Source organism: Eulemur rufifrons, chromosome 1 (genome assembly GCF_041146395.1).
Source record: "Eulemur rufifrons isolate Redbay chromosome 1, OSU_ERuf_1, whole genome shotgun sequence".
In the NCBI taxonomy this organism is placed as follows: domain Eukaryota; kingdom Metazoa; phylum Chordata; class Mammalia; order Primates; family Lemuridae; genus Eulemur; species Eulemur rufifrons.
In genome coordinates this window covers 66,627,265-66,643,931 of record NC_090983.1, presented here as the reverse complement: position 1 = coordinate 66,643,931, position 16,667 = coordinate 66,627,265, and the positions used below count along the sequence as shown (strand labels likewise).

General features: G+C 43.0%; 1 protein-coding gene and 1 non-coding gene across 3 annotated transcripts in view; both read right to left on the bottom strand.

Annotated features, from left to right (window-relative positions):
• The window catches only part of ACVR1 (activin A receptor type 1), a 125,797-nt gene extending 109,807 nt beyond the window's left edge, over positions 1-15,990 (bottom strand). For both annotated transcript variants that reach the window (XM_069456654.1, XM_069456743.1), the window contains exon 1: positions 15,840-15,990. The gene's annotated coding sequence lies outside the window, so the exon portion shown is untranslated. The remainder of the gene's footprint in view (positions 1-15,839) is intronic.
• Positions 5,777-5,910, bottom strand: LOC138388221 (U4 spliceosomal RNA). Its single transcript, XR_011234103.1, has one exon. It is a non-coding gene; the product is annotated as a U4 spliceosomal RNA (small nuclear RNA).
• Positions 15,991-16,667: the final 677 nt, after the last annotated feature.

Below are 16,667 nucleotides of genomic sequence, written 5' to 3'. Positions count from 1 at the left end.
GAGAGGTTTGGACCTCTTCCACTGAAGTTGATTTCCAGTATTATAATATTTTTTTAAATGATGAAACAGGGTCACAAACACTGTGCATGTTTTAAATACTTAAAAAACATGCCAGGCTATACTATTAGGCTAGTCTCAACATAATGACATGGTCCATTAGTATGACACAAGTTCAAAGTTAGATGATCCACACCACCTTCCTTCAATCCTGTTAGCATATTTCTGGGACTCTATCATTCAAAGGTAATGTCAAGATTAATGTGAAGCCCCTTGTGAATGGGAAGCTTGGGCCAAAGGGCCCTCCTACCCACTACCAACCTAGGTCTCAACAGTGAACACACCGTCTCTGCCCTAAAGGAATTTATAAACTAATTGGGAAAAAAAAAATGGAGACATCCTCCTCCTCAATGTGATGGAAGAAATATTGCACCAGGAGGCCAGGATTCTATCCTGATCCATCAATACATTATTAACCATCAGCAAGTTCTCCCTAATATATTTAAACTTCAAAGGTTTTTTTTTCCCCCCTTGTAAAATAAAATAACACTATTCTCTGCCCTGCCTCCTGCGTGAGGTTAAGAAGATCACGTAAGACGTGGTGTTGCTTTGGTAAACTACAAAGCCCTCCACAAACGTGCGCTACATAGCAACAAAGGTCGACCCCTGAACCAGATGCTGCCTTACCATCACCATTAAAAAATCCTTAATGATATCTATAAATATATACATTCAGAAACTGAGATTGTTGTGTCCAGGGAATGACCAGGGAAGCTGAGTGGCTATGATTTGAAAGTAAAGGGATTCCATGGAGCCCCAGAGGGCTCTGGCACTTTTTCTGTGAATATCTGAATATTCCTTGTCATTTTTTTCCCTTGTTGAAATAACTTCCATGAGTAACCAGATGACTAACCCAGATTTATTCCCTAAGATCCCATTCTATGCCAGGCTTTTTCTTCATTTAAAAATTCTAGAAAAAGTCACTTGCTCTAGCTGTCTCCTCCCTCTCAACCCACTATATCTGGTTTCCTCCCTCATGCCAAACTTACACAAACATTGCTAAAGACGACTAAATTACCAACACAAACTGCCCTCCTGAGCTATTCTCCCATTTGCTTCCCAGGAGTACCTGGGAGGGGCCCTGCCTTCCTCTGTGGTAACAGGAGCCTCTGTAGTGTCCTCCTACCTCCCAGGCTGTTCCCACACTCTTCTCTCCGGGTCCTCCTCCAAGCCTCATCCCTTGGACCCAAGGGGCAGATCCACTGTCTCCCCTTCCTCCAGGAGATTCCGATTCCCCCTTGAACTTCATTGCCCCCTGGACCAGGAGGGAGAAGCTCTCATATGTCCAGCCTATCCTCTGAGCTATTAATTCTTTTTCTTCTGACTACCCACTGGACAGCTCCACCAGTCTGCTCAAACTGAGCCTGTAACTTTCCAGCATTCCCCACACTGCTCCCTATTCTGTTAAGTGATCACCATCCACCTGATCCCACCCTTCAGATCAGATCAGTCACCACAGCTCATCAGCTCAGCCTCCTGGGCAGCACTGAGGTCTCCAACATCCTCTCCAGCCACAATGGCCAACAAGCAGCTCTGGCCCTCCTCATCTCTTACCTAGACTGCTACTCCCCCTACACGTCTCCCAAAGTGTGGAACATGTACTACTGGTGGTCCCCCAATGTACTGCTAGGTAGGTGTTTCTTTGGCTTTTTTTTTTCCCCTTTCTATTGCTTAGTGTTTTTCCTATTAGATATTAAAATAAACTCCTAAGTAGCACATTAAGACTGCATTTCCATAAGTGCTTTGAATAAACTTTCATGAACAAACTGGGGACCTTTGAAAAATTCCACCCCATACCCCACGGGCCATATATACCCCTGCATAGACTAATTAAATCACAACCTCATGTGGTGGGCGCAGGCATCAGGTTTAGAAACTTCCCAGGAGGTGCTTCCAATGCGGACAAGTTTGAGAACCAGTCCATTAGAATGAGCCTGAAGCAAGAATTGGAGGGGAAAAGGCTGAGTGTACCTGAAGAAAGTAAATAGTCATATGTATGGCAAACTGATAGGAAGGGTGCCCAACCCACCCTGGCTTGCCCAGGACTTTAGCACTGAAAGTCTCACGTCCCAGCCAAACCCGGACAGTCATCCCACTCAGATAAGGCAGTGTCTGAAATTTGGGAAGCAGTGCTAGCATTTCAGAAAAATGTGTTCAGCAGAATGTATCCACTATCCCTGTGGTATTAACAGCTGTGAGGCTACCCACAGATCCACTGTGGAATAAAGGTGGAACACCCCAGGGACAGCCCAGGATAAGTGGTTAAGTTAATGGTTTTCTTCAATGCCAACTTCTCAGAACTTTCAATGTACTAAGATACTTTACGTTAAAAGAAAGATATAATGTCCTGCCTCTGCCAAACTTATCGGAGGACTTTTCCCTGTGACGCACCTTATGTACTATTAAGGTTTCAACAAACATTCTTGGTAAATGCTGCCCTACATGGACTTCCAGACAATTTTCAGAAAACATAGATCTGATAATGTTACTTCTCCATTATCTAACCCTGTGCTTAAAAAAAAATTGAAACTCCTTTGCAGGTGGTCTATTTTCTCAGCATTCCCATGTTTTATCCCTTCCTGTGCTGGAGTCCGATGTTTCTCAAACTTTTAGAAGCATCCAAATCACCTGGGGATACTGTTGCAAAGCTGACTCTGACTCAGTAGGATTCAGGTTGGCCTGAGACCGCAGTTCTAGTGATGCCATCACTGCTGACCCAAGGACTACCACACGTGGAAAAGTAAGGTTCTGGCCAAGTTCAGTTTTAAAGGATGCTGCCTTTACTGTAAGCCTCTGTGCCTGGAAAGCCTTTTCTCCTTTTCTCTACCTGATAACTGCCTACTCAACCTTCAGGATGTTCAAGAACATCACTCCCTTGAGAAGATGACCTTCGATGCCCTCTCAAACAGAATTGCTCATCTCAACTTCATGTTTAGAGCTCAGATCTGGCACTTCACTCTGTTGTATGTTGGCTATTTATTTTTCTGTCTCTGCCAAGCTGAGCTCTCTGACAGCCTTTCTATCTATACACTCAGTGCCTGGCACATAATAGCTACTCAATAAATCTGTATAGAAGGAAGGAATGGGCACAAAAAGGAGATAATGCATAAACTTTGAGGGAGACATTTAGAAAACAAGGCTGTTATGCAACTTCAAGTCTGTCAGTTTGAAGTTATGTGGTTGGAGACCTTCAGCAGGAAAAATAAGTAGAATCTACACTAGCATTGCAGAGTCAAACCACAAAAGAACAACACCATGATTTCTTTTTTTTTTTTTTTTAACTATATAAGAAAATAAAATTCCCAGGTTTCTTGACATGAAAACTAAATCCATAAAATCTTCTGTTTAACATTGAACAGACTAAAACTCAACAAGCACAGTGGAAAATGAACTACCATTTCACCTCTAAATCTGTGTTCTTCTACTTTATGAAGAATCCTTCTGACAATTCTAAGTTTAAACAAACCTTTGTGAAAAGAGTACTCCAGCAGATTTAATGTAGTCACAGCTGTCAAAATCATGGGCAATGCATCACACTTAAGAGAGCATTTGAAAATGTGTCAATAATTATAATTAGACACTTGTACCAGATCTAATATACTTTCACTACCCTTTAACTTCAACTGATGTGAAATTAAAACCAGTTTCTTTAAAGTGCAACTCTCAGATCATAATTTAATCCTAAAGTAGATATAAAACCTGTCACACTATAGAGATACAGTACATTTTACTCAAGAGGAGAAAAGGCCATAGTATTGTAATACATCATTTTAGGTAAGGTGACCACCTTTAATGCTGAAAGGGTAAAATACATTATCGAGGTGACATAATCTTCTAATATTTACTCCACTCATTTGTATTTCAAGATTGTCTCTTCAAAATTATGTGTGACCCACAGCACAGAGATAACTGTTAACATTTTGCTTTTCTACCAATTCTTTTTTCCTCTCTATCCATATGTATGTAACTACAAATCTGAAATTGTACTATGTTTTATGTTTATGTGTATGGAACTGTACTACTCTATTGTACATAATTTACATGAATGGAATCATACTATGTTTTTAGTGTCCTGCTTTTTCTATGTAATGTCACTCTGAGTACTCTCTGTGATCATTAATTCATTGCAAAACTTTCTCCATGTCTACTATGGATAGGGCAGTATACCAAGCAAAGGATACACACACACACTGTATCAAGTAGACATATCCTATTTATATTGATAGTATATATATATATATATATGTACACACACACACACACACATACACACACACATACACATACTTAGAGTATATATAGGGTAGTATATGTAAGACACAGAAAAGAATTAAGGATGGAATAGCCAACAAAAGCCCCTTTGAGAAGGTAACTTTTAAAGTGAGATCTGTCCCTAATAATTTATCTAATGTAGTCTTTTTACTGATCACATAAGGTTCCATTTTTCCATTTTATGAATATATATATATATATATATAAACCTAACCTCTTGTAGTACATTTGTTTCTTTTTTTTTTATTTGCTACTCTACAGCTAGATGAATAAATCTGTACACTTAAAGAGATTTAGGCCAGGCGCAGTGGGGCTCACGCCTGTAAACCTAGCACTCTGGAAGGCTGAGGCAGGAGAATTGCTTGAGCTCAAGAGTTCTAGACCAGCCTGAGCAAGAGTGAGACCCATTGCTACTAAAAATAGAAAAATTAGCCAGGCTTTGTGGCCTACGCCTATAGTCCCAGATACTCTGGAGGCTGAGACAGGAGGATCCCTTGGGCCCAGGAGTTTGAGGTTGCAGTGAGCTGCGATGATGTCACTCTACCCAGGGAGACAAAGTGAGACTCTGTCTCAAAAAAAAAAAAAAAAACAAGGAAATTAAAAAGAGATTTAATAGGTGATTTTTTAAAATGAGTAACGAAAGGCTCAAAAATTTCCAGAAAAATTACATTTACATGAACAACTCAAAATTTCCAAGTCTTTGAACTTGGAATCCAAATACATTGCTTGCTTTTAGGAGAGCAAATTCTAAAGAAAAAAATGCAGTACAAGGAATAAACATGAATTTTATATTAAAGTTTATTTACTTGGGCTTCAATTTTTAAATACATCCAGTTTGCTAACCACCAGGAAATCCAATCATCAGATGAAGCAATACTGGTTACATAGCTCAAAATTTCAATAATCCCTATTTTACCTTCTTCACATTACAAAATACTTCAAAAGATCAAAAGCTGTCTCCTCTGGTACATTCCAAAGTCATAAATAAAATATTGCTGTTTTTTTAAAGACTGACTGTCATATGCCTATTGCCTTTTTTAAAGCTATTATAAAAATAAAACTTTTTCCCTAAGTCTAAAAATCCTTGCCACTATTCCTGATCAATAATAAAAAGCTGACTATATGAGTTTCTTGGTCACTAAATGCCTACTTACCACTCATCGTATTTTAAAAAAAAAAAGATAAAGATAATCAGCCATAGAAGCTCTGCTTTTAACATAAAGCACAAACCAGACATGGTGCTTTAAAACAATCAAAGTAAAGCTGTGGTTAGCAAGGCTTCCAAAGCCCAGAGTTCTTCACAGACTCAAACTTACAACCGGAAAAAAAAACAAAAAAACAAGCTCCATTTACTGGAAGGAACAAAAAAGAGAAAGACTGAACGAGAATCAACAAATTTTTAAACTTTAGAAATAACTTAGTCTATGTCCTTCTTCTTTTCTTAGTGCCTCCAAAGAGGCTATCGAAAATTGCTAATGCCGACTATATTGCACAGTGGGGTATTGGAAAAAGTTTTCAATTAGCAAATAATCGTGCCTCAGACAAACCTCGTTGGCTACGATACTGCTGCCGTGCAAAGCTGTCTGTGCCCTTCCTGACAGATGAGAAAAGGAAAACACCACGAAGGCAAAGGTTAAGAAAAGGACTTTCCTGGGCCACAAAATTGATTTACACCAGAGAACAGACTGGTGCTTGAGTCTATGGGTTGTTCTCGCATTTTTCACCGTGCCACATTGCTTCACAAATACAGAACAAAAACCAAATTCATGATACAACCTATACTGAAATTTAAAATGCAAATACCCTTAGATTCAGCAATTTCAATCCTTGGTATTTACCCCCAGATACATAGGAGACAGATAGACAGATAGACAGATAGAATGATTTAGCTGTGGGTGGGAGGATCCCTTCCAAGACCCCCAGTGGATGCCTGAAAACTCAGACAGTACTGAATTCTATATGTTTAGACAGTCCATTACTGACAATGGTCTCACTGTACACCTTTCCTTTACTTCATATCTTGCATTGTGTACACGTATTCCTTTCATAACATAAACATATCAAAACATAAAACATCTTAATGAAATTATGTAATTTCTAACAAAAAATGTATAGGAACCCACATTGCTATCAGGGGTTAAAATAAAAACACCAATTCGAATTTTTTTTTTAAAAAGTCAGAATTATATGGCCCCAAAAGGAGACAAATCTCTGAGAACAAAAGAAATGCCCTCCAGGAAGATTTCCATGCACAACACCGACATCTGAGGTTGATTCACCCCACCAGTGCTCAGAAGGCCCTAAAACCATATGACTTTAAGGGATCAAAGGGGAACCAAGTGGGAGAAGGGAGAGGAGCTGAGGTGGACCTAGCTGATTAAGAAACAATGAGTTGGAGGGGATCCTAAGCAAACAAGCCAAGGGGGAAAAAACTCATCTGAATTTGAAAAGGACATTCCATTCTAAACTGGCTAAAAGCAAGGGTAAATCTCTAGCAGAGTCATTCTTCTCTGTCACTTTTTACCCATCTCAGGGCTCCAGCAACCTCTTTTTCCCCTTTTGTATCACCTGTGATACAAAAAAAAAAAGAAAAAGCCATAGTTAGAATCAGCTTCACCTAAATAAGGTTTAGCAAAATAGATGTAAACATGAGTTACAGGTGTCACCCATCAAACAGCATCTCTGCCTTTGATTCTATGAGCAGATGTTTATCAGTTCCCATGTTCAGAAGTTGAAGACTGTGATTTTACTCCTTAATTAGGATAAACATTTGATTTATTTGCAAGATAAGGCACTTGACCCAAAAAAGTCAATAAGAGACTTTGAACTGTTTGTAGCTGGCTATTTCTGGTCAATAATAAAAAGCTTCTTCCCATTTCCAAAAGGACGCTTTCCTCCAGAGCATTCCGATCCTCTTACCAGTGCCAAAACAGATCCAATAACCAATACAAAGCCAAAGCCTCAAACCCTTCTCCCCAGGGTTCAGAACCAACTTCCCAGCTTCTCACAGAACTCCAGCAAGCCTTCTATGTTCTTGTTCCACCAGAACCTCCACCGCAACACCACATTCCACCTCAAACCCGCTCCTCTTGCCAACTTCTCATTTTCTTTAAAGATCCATGCCATTCTCCCAGTCATCCAGGTTCCAGAAGTCAAGTATATTTGTCCAGCCCTTACCCTCCTTCTCATCACAAAAGTAATTTATTTGCCAAGCCCTGTGGCTTCTCCAGCCCAAGGGCAAAACCTTAGCTCCATCCATTCTCATTTCCTCCCAGCATCTGGGCATCCCACCCTCTGCCACTAGCCCAATCAATCTTGGCCAACAGAAGGCCATGTGAGAGGGGCTCAAACCCATACACCTATAGGCGCAATGCAGTTAGCACACAGAAATGATGCAGGCTGAGAGTTAAACAAGAAGAAAAAAAAAAGAAAGAAACCCACCAACACAAGAATAAACAATAAATAGCAACTAATGCTGGGCCTCAGTGTCTGGGAGAAAACAGGATGAGCTGGGACTGTGGTGAACACAGTGCCCACGTCCCCTCAGACTGACACAATCACAAGAAGCTCTGGCAGGTTCCTGCAGGAACACCATCCTGGTGCTGCCAGAGTTTTCAATGTTGCAGGAGCAGCTGGAAATTTGAAATGTTTTAATGAAATCTCCCCACTTTTAAATGATGGTGACCATTGCCAAAACAAAAAATGTTCTAAATACAGTATCACGCAGGGCACAAATGTGAGGTGTATTCAGCTCAGGGGCCACCAGTTTTCAACCTCTGCTGTAGAGAGGGGTTAAAGTCCAGATGTGTGACCTCAAACATGTCACGTCACCTCTCCCAGTCTCAGTTCCTCTTTCTGTAAAATGGGGATAATAAGAGTAGGTACTTCACAAAGTAGTGTGAGCATTACATGAGATACTACAAGGGGGCCTGATCAAGGCCGGCTGTACATGTATTATCTTAACCTTCAGCCTGGCATTCAAAATAAACCATAGTGTGGCTCCCAATCTCCCTTTCTAGGCTTGCTTCTATGATGTTCACCTTACTGACTCTGTATAGTCAAGTCGAATCACAAAGCACTTTTAACAATGAACCTGCTGTTCTTTCCGGTTGTCTCAGGTCTTGCATACATACCTCCCTAAGAAGCTAGGTCTTGGGACAGAGTCTGATTCTAGTGATTAAAAATATGTGCAATTATGTTTTATACAACACGGCTCCTAAGCAAAAACCACCACCTCATATTTCCTTGCCCTATTCCCTCTTTTTGGAATGTTGCCTATTCCACAAGCTATATAGATACCTCTCAACATGATAACATCAAACTGGGACCTCTTTCAAAGGCCACTTCCTCAAAGGTGTTGGTTGATCCTTATCCCTCTGTATCTTGTGAGCAAGATACTCAGCATTCTGCCATTTATAGTTGGATATGTAGTTCTTCACTGTCCTACTCAAGTGCCCATTAAGATCAACTTGGCTTTACTGAGCTTTTCATGTCCAGCCCAAAGCACAGGAAGACTCGATAAATGCTCAATAAATGAAGGACAAACAAAAGGGGGCAAGATGAAGGAGCAGGAAAACAGGGAGATTTTAATGATGAGGACAATGACAATAATGATGACTGCTGCCACCAGTTAAGCTCTTATGTCTTTAATTGCAAAGAGCTGTCCATACTAACAATATATGGGGTCATCTCTTCCACTTCCCTCTCACCCTTTGGGTGCGTGTGACTTCAGCAGGTACTCCTGTTTTCCCCTTATTACTGGAAGTTGCCGTCCTATTCAAATAGAATCTAAATAAACAGGGAGCTAAGTGGCTCCTGCCACCAGTTTAGACGAAGCCGCCCCACCTTTGATGCTGATGGGGATCAAGATGATGATGATGCACTCTTGGAGCTGGTCCAAACCACAGATTACTCACTTTAATCTGATTTGGAGAAACAAGCAAAGACCCTTACACAGAGAAAATAATTTGGCGGGGGAAGAGAGCATAGAATAGGAGTGTGGCCTTTCTATAGAATGATTGAAATCCATACCTCCCCCCCAAGAAAATTATCATCCAGACCAGCAACTAGTCAATAAACAAATTAAGGCTAATTTCCACAATACCTAGAACAGTTTTTTCTAACTGCTTATTAGGACTCATCAGCAAATTGTGAAATCAATTTAATAGACAGAGACCAGAATTTTAATAAAAATTAAATAGAAACTACAAAACATTTACAATATTGTTTTGTAAAACTGGTAATTCAGCTTTGTTTTTAAATATGCGCGTGTGTGTGTGTGTGTGTGTGTGTACTAGGTCATGATGTAAAATGTATTGCTGGGAGTCAAAAATGTTTTTAAAACACTGAAATAGAACATTTGTTTATATAAAGTAATCTCTGCTGACTGACTGAGCTTTTCCATTTTTTTACTAGGCCATACACGTAAGATATTTGTTCTTGCCACCTGTTGTTCACAACAGTACAGGTTCTTCAAGTTCAAAAAAGCATATGAAAAATATCATTCGGCACACTTGTCCCTTACCATTTTTCTTACTCCTGAAAAGGAAGATAAGGGTCACTCTAGAATAACCACCTACGCTTTTTGTTCCTAGGTATATTTCTATCTTCTGTAAGTCCGTGACATCAAGACAAGAGAAACTGGTCCAAAAGCTCCAGCTTTCATGGTCATGTTTGCTTACAAGCATTAACCCACCACTTAAGGAGAGTAGTCAAACACATTTTATTTTCACCCACAGTGTAGCATTCCTCATCAACAGCTGCAACAGTGGAAGATTCAGAACTTGGTTTAAAATACCACTTCAATTCATCCCTTTATTCCAGAATGCTTTTTCTTAAATTCTTTTTGTTGCACATTCTTCTCAGCACCACTCTCTAAACTCCAATTATCATCCCACTTCTAACATTCAGTTTTATCCAATATAACCCCTACCTTCCTTATCCCCTCTGTATATTTCTCATCAAACTCAAGGTTCAATCAACAATTCTTCCATAATTGGCTAAAGAAAAATCCCCAAAACTAGAGCCATCTTATTTCTCAATGGCATCTATGCTGCATAGTGACCATCAATGGCCAATCTTGGCTTTCACAAATGAGCAAAACAGCCAGCCATCAAGTATGCAAGCTGAACAGTTCTATGTGGTGTGTCCGCTCAAATCAGCCCTTAAAGCCTATCAAAAGAAGAGTTTACTTTGGATTCCACCCATTTTCCAAAGAGGTCATGCACATTCTTCCACCTCGCACATAAGCACTGCCTACCACCCTGTGTTTTCACAGGTCAACTGTGTGGGAACATATGTAACAGGAAGAAGTCAGAGTAAAGGGGTCGATTCACTGAGTGTTTGGGTCCCAGCCATATATACATTAATGCAGGATTCCTTGCTCTGTGGAATATAAAAAATTAGTTGAAATAATTCTTCCCAAAAATGGAAGGATCACCTTTAAATACAAAAACAAACAAAAAAGGGAACATACACTGAAAAGAACACAATAAATGCTTGTTGAATTGACTTAGGACAAGTTACAAAATCAAGCATAGAGGAGTATCAAAAAGTTCCTTCTACCTAGAGTGTCTTTCCTCTCTGCTTCCCAAACTCCTCCTTAAGGACCCCAGTGACTGGCCTCATCTTCTCTGAGATTTCCCTGATTCCCTAGAGGACTGGGTCCCTTTGCTCCCCTCATATGCAATTATCCACTCATTCTCTCAGCAATTAAAAAAACATTCATGGACTGTGTGTGGTCTGGGCCAGGCATTGTGTTAGGTGCAAAAGGTACACAAATGATGAATAAAAGACACAGTCCCTGCCTTCAAGGAGCCCAGTAAGAAAATTTGGAAGGTTTTAAATTGGTGAAGGGGAATGAATTGTGTCAAAAGAATAAATGAAGAAATGAATAACTTTAAGTCCTTGCCCTCAAAGAGATCAATCAAGTCCCAAAATGAGGAGTGAGGATGATAAAATGCTAGGAGGCAAAATGGCAAAATCTGGGAAGCATTCTTGCTTGCAATGAGATCACTCTGAGCCCTGGAGGATCTGGCTGCCCACAAGAGAGGGGAACGGGTGATGCAGAGAGCAAGAGCAGCCAAGGTTTGGCCTTAGAATGAAGGAGAGCTGACGTCCTGGACATCACCAGGACACCTGTGCTAAATGTGGCCCCTTCACCTCACCCTGTTCCCCAAAAAACGACCTCCACAAAATTTGGAAAGACTGAAATTTAAAGTTACCTTCCCAGTCACAGAAACAAAGGCCAAATACCCAGAGTCAACAATGAAGCAACCCTAATGGGCAGAGTGGAATGTTGGTCAGAGAGTGAAACCCAAAAATCAAACAAGTGAGTAGTGGCAGCTCTGAAAAACAAAGCTCTCACAGATCACATAAGAGTTGTTGGACATATAAACAAGCTCAGATTTCCCAAACTTGCCTATAAGAGCATAGGAATATTATTCAACTATGCAGTCAGTTTGAATACTGGGAGCAGGGGGTGGATTTTTCTTTTTAAACTCTGAGAAGAAAGCTCCTGGATCTCTTATTAGTTAATTTTGGTTCAGGCAAAACTACCTCCCATCTGAAACGAAGGCTGACCACACCAACTTGATGAAGCTCTTTCAAAAGGAGTCTTTCATTTGAATGTCCTTTCCAACACACAAATCCTGGTTTGGAATTTCTGTTTCTTAAACTAGCATGGCAAGCAGGAGCCGTCCCTGGCCAACCACTAAAAAAGAAGAGGTAAATCTTCCATCTGGTTCTTCTGAGAGCTGGAATTGGCCACAGAAAGAAACACAAAGTTTTCACTCCAAAAGATCAAAGAGGGCATTTTGTACCAGGAAACTCAATTCCAAATCCTCATTTCCAGGAATAAAGCCACAGTGCCCAGTACTTGCTTGGGAAAATAAAACAAGAGACTCTATGGATTCCAATTAAAATCTCTGATGGCTTTATTTCCCGGCCTCACCAGTTTAATGTTGTTAACATTTTACCTAGGCACCGCTTTAACTTAAACACCACTTCCGGCTCTGAATGGTCACACATTACCACTGGGAAAAAAATATGAAAGCATTTTAACACTTCACCACAGCATTCTTTGCCCCATCCCAAGTACCAGATATATAAGACAAGGTGATGTTGAAAAGTACCAGCTTCAGCCCAGACCATGTCTCCCATAATTGGAGTCAGGCAAAACCTCACCATAGCCCATGCTATTATTTTAGTCACAATACTGGAAATCAGAGTGGAAGCAGGAGAAAATAGTGGGGGCAGGAGCAGGGGGGACATACCTCAACCTTACTCAAGTATAACAAACAATAAGCTTGCTTTAAAATTATTACCTGGGGTCCTGTCAATCAGCCAATAGTTCTTGTGTACCTACTTTTTACAAGGCACCAAGCTAAGTCTATATAGTCAGCATAGCACAGTAAAATATTCCCCAAGTAATCATTGTTAATGGTTATGTGTTTAATTTTCTTTATCGTTTTACAAAAAATGTATGTATCATGTATGTAGGTTATAAAGTCTAAAAATAAAATCAGCACCCATGAACCCATCACCCAATCCAAAAACCAGAACATCACCAATACTGTATCATCTACCTCCCTCCTCCATCCTTATTCCGGGTTCCTACAACATACACAGACGCGTGCGCGCACACACACACACACACACACACACACCCAAATAACCATTATCCTGAATTTGGGGGTTTCAGTACAAGTATGAATGCATCTTTATGACTACCTCCTATTCCTAACAAGTGAGTTGGCTTTCCAAATGTGGCAGTGATATATTGTTTCCTCTTAAAAGATGATGTCTTTTTTTTCATGTGAATCATTGCTTTAAAGAAAAATATTAAGTAATTAATAGGCTAAGTGAGACTTAGCCATGGTAAACTCACGAAGACCATATGTGAACGAATGCCAGTTGAGCAATTACTGGCAAAAGCGGCTAAGGACATGAGTTCTGGAGTCCCGAAGCCCCCTGGTTCAAATCTTCACTCCACCACTTAAATTTGCCAAGCCTCGATTTCTTATGGTAGAAGGTAAAATGATAATAAAACATATGGTGGTTGTGAAAATGGAATGAAAAAGGGCATGTAAAGAGCTGAGCACAGTGCCTGGCACATATCCAGTACCCCCCAATTACCCCATCATTAAAATCACCCAAACATATCAAAGGGTCTTGCCACCATCAACGGTTTACTTCTGCAGAATTCCTAACCAGTTGGGCATGAGATCTCTTCACATAAAAATAAATCAAGATGCAGGGATCCAACAGCCAAACAAGCCACCGACGACAGCTCCCGGTCCCAGCATTGATTCCATCTTCACCTCATGACCTTGAAGAGCAGGATCATTTTTCAAATCCATTTCTGTCCTGTTCCCCTCCCTCCCTCAGAAAGCTGGACTACTCAGTCCAGCCCTGAGAATTACCTAGAAGCCTGTCATGATCATCACAAGACTAGTTCAGTCTGATCTAGGGTAAGACCAGAGGCATAACCTCTATTTGCTGACTCAATCACTGTTATCTCTTTCATGGATGCATGAAGAAAATTTGGTAAATCACTACATTGAAAAAAAAAAAATCATTACAATGCTATTAATCAAATTAAGTTCCTCACTTCTGAAATTAATTCATTACAATCCTGAATATGGCATCTTTACTCCACATCCTTAATATTCTTTTAAATTACTCAGAGATAGCAAGAAACCTATTTGGACTCAAATGATCACTCTCTTCCAAGGTACGAAAGTTGCAAGACTACTGCCTACATCAAGTTTTATTTAAAACTACCCTCAAGTAAAACTCACTAATACAGCTGGAAAAGGAGAGAATGAACTCAATCCTTAGTCTTTGTGATCTATCTAGAATTTATCTCAACACCATTCACCACCTTTGAGTATCTGTATGAGGGGTGACAGTAGAGATATTATTATCCAACTCCCAATTACATCAACTTAAGGTCTACATTTCGGTTTCAAAAGACTTCTGTTTTTTCATTCCAAGACAGAAAACAAAAACAAATCAATCACAAAATAAGTGATTTGATCTTAGAAGACAGTGATCCAGGTCCCATCCAAGCCTAAGAAAACCTCCTGACCCGTGTCCCCACCAGTGAAATGGATGAGGCCCCTATTTCATACTTAAGCAGTCTGCACACAGCAAAGCCGCATGGCAAGGCAGTGTCTAAGGTCAGCACAAGACTAGTGTCTGCTGGCTGCCCAAGCCCGGGCCCCTGGCCAGCAACCCACCTCCAGAGACAAGTGCCAGGACATACTATAGTGTTTCCATTTAAGGCCCGCCACTTGGATCAGCCCATCTCTGAAATTTCTTAACACCACCTTTCCAGGAAGAATTTTTTTGGGGAAAAGGGAGGTGGTGTCTATTTTTTGCCACCGCCTTCCCTTGGGCTGTCAGAGCAATCTGCATCTCTGGGACAGGATTCTTTAAAACCACTGGGTTATGTCTCAATTCAAGGGTCTCTTTTCAAAAATACATAATACGTGTACAGAACCAGTTCCTTTTCCCATCATCTAACGCCTATCATACACCCCTCAAACAAGAAAGAAAAGCCCAATAAAATTAACCAATCCATTGTATCACCTTGCTACCTCTCTCCAAACGGCAAATTAATGACAACTTTTCAACCAAGACTTTTCTGCTACTACTAAGTGGAATGTTTTCTTCCCTAAGTAGCTTCTCTCTCATGCAAGGAGCATTCAAACCTCCAGGGGAAAGAGGAGGTGAGGAGAGGGTGGGAGACATATCTGGCACAAACTGGACAGAGCTGAGCCAGTCTAGAACCCGACGGAAGTTACCGAATCCAGCGGCCCCAGAGGCCCACATCTCTCCCCAGCGCGCCCAAGGTTCTAGCCTCACTGTTTTGGTTACAGTGTTGAAGGAAGGGTTTTAAACTTGGCAAAGTACCGTGCAACATCTGTAACCACATTTGCCTTCTGGGGATCGGAAGATGAATCCCACATTCCTGGCTTTGAAGCTTTTTGAAACTGCAGCTAGGAAGAACGGAGGGAGGGCGGGAGTTGAGCAGAGTTTATTGGCTGTCTCTCCAGCAGAAAATTCCTCTTGGAAGAGACGGATATTTTGAGGGTGGGGGTGATTCGCCCATCTCTTTACTCTACCAAGCTCAGCTAGGAAGGTAAGCCCCGTGGCCCGGCGGCCAGATCGATTTACAAGTCAGAGGTGCACACCCTGAAGGAGTTCACTACACACACACACACACACACACACACACACCAGTGCAAACCCGCGACCCCCGCTCCATGCCTCTGCCCTCCCCCATATCCCACCAGCAGTTCAGGGCCAGAGCAAGACAGTTTTGTTCCGCGGCTGCTTCCCCCACCGAGAGGGGATCGGGCTTGGGGGAGAAAGGAATGAAAGCGAGGGGGAGGCACCGCAGACGCCCACCCTCCCACCGCCAACCCCTGTCTCTTCTCCCGCTAGGCTCCCTCCTCCCTCGGTCCTCCCGGCTCCAGCAGGCACGACCGGCGACCTGCCCTCACCTCTGGTCCCGCCGCGGCCGGGGGCTGAGCCGGGGGAGGCGGAGTGCTAGGCAGCCGGGCGCTGCAGGTCGGCGCGGCGCGGGGCGGCGCGGGGCGGGGCGGGGCGGTGCAGCCGGCGAGGGAGCCCGGAACTCTGCGGAGCCGGGGCCGGGGGCCGAGGGTCGGCCCCGAGCGGCGGCGGCGGCGACTGCAGCGGAGCGGTGCGTGGAGCCAGGGGCTTCCCAGCCCTCGGGCCGGCGCGGCTGGCCGAGGAGCAGGCTGGCAGCGGCAGCGGCAGCGGCGGCAGCCACCCGGGGGAAAGAGCCGGGGGAGGGAGGGGAGGCGGGGTGAAGAGGAGGAGGAAGGGGAGGAGGGCGGGCGGAATAAACTTCCCGAGGCGCAGAGGCTCGGGCTGGGAGGACGGCCGCCGGGCGGGGCGGGCGGGCAGGCTGGGGGCTGGCCCCCGGGGGCGGTGCGGGAGACGGTCACAGAGAGTAGAAAAGTTCCCCCAGCGCCGAGGGGGAGGCTGCGGCGGCGGCGGCGGCTGCAAAGAGCAGGAGCCGGAGCGGGAGGAGCGGGAGGAGGAGGAGGAGGAAGTGGCTGCGGAGCGCTCGGCCAATGAGTGTCTGGAGCTGTGATTAACCAGGCAGCAACACATCATTTCCTCCCGGCGCGGATCCAGGGATCCGGGAGGGAGAGGGAAGGCGGCGGGGCGGGGCCGTCCCCGCGCCCCCTGCAGGCGCCCGGCCGAGGGCGAGCCCGCCGAACCCCGCCGAGCCTGACCGCGCCGCCCCCGGGCGCCTGGCGCTGTCTGGCCGGTCGGTCGGCCGGGTGGAAGCTGCGAGCGCG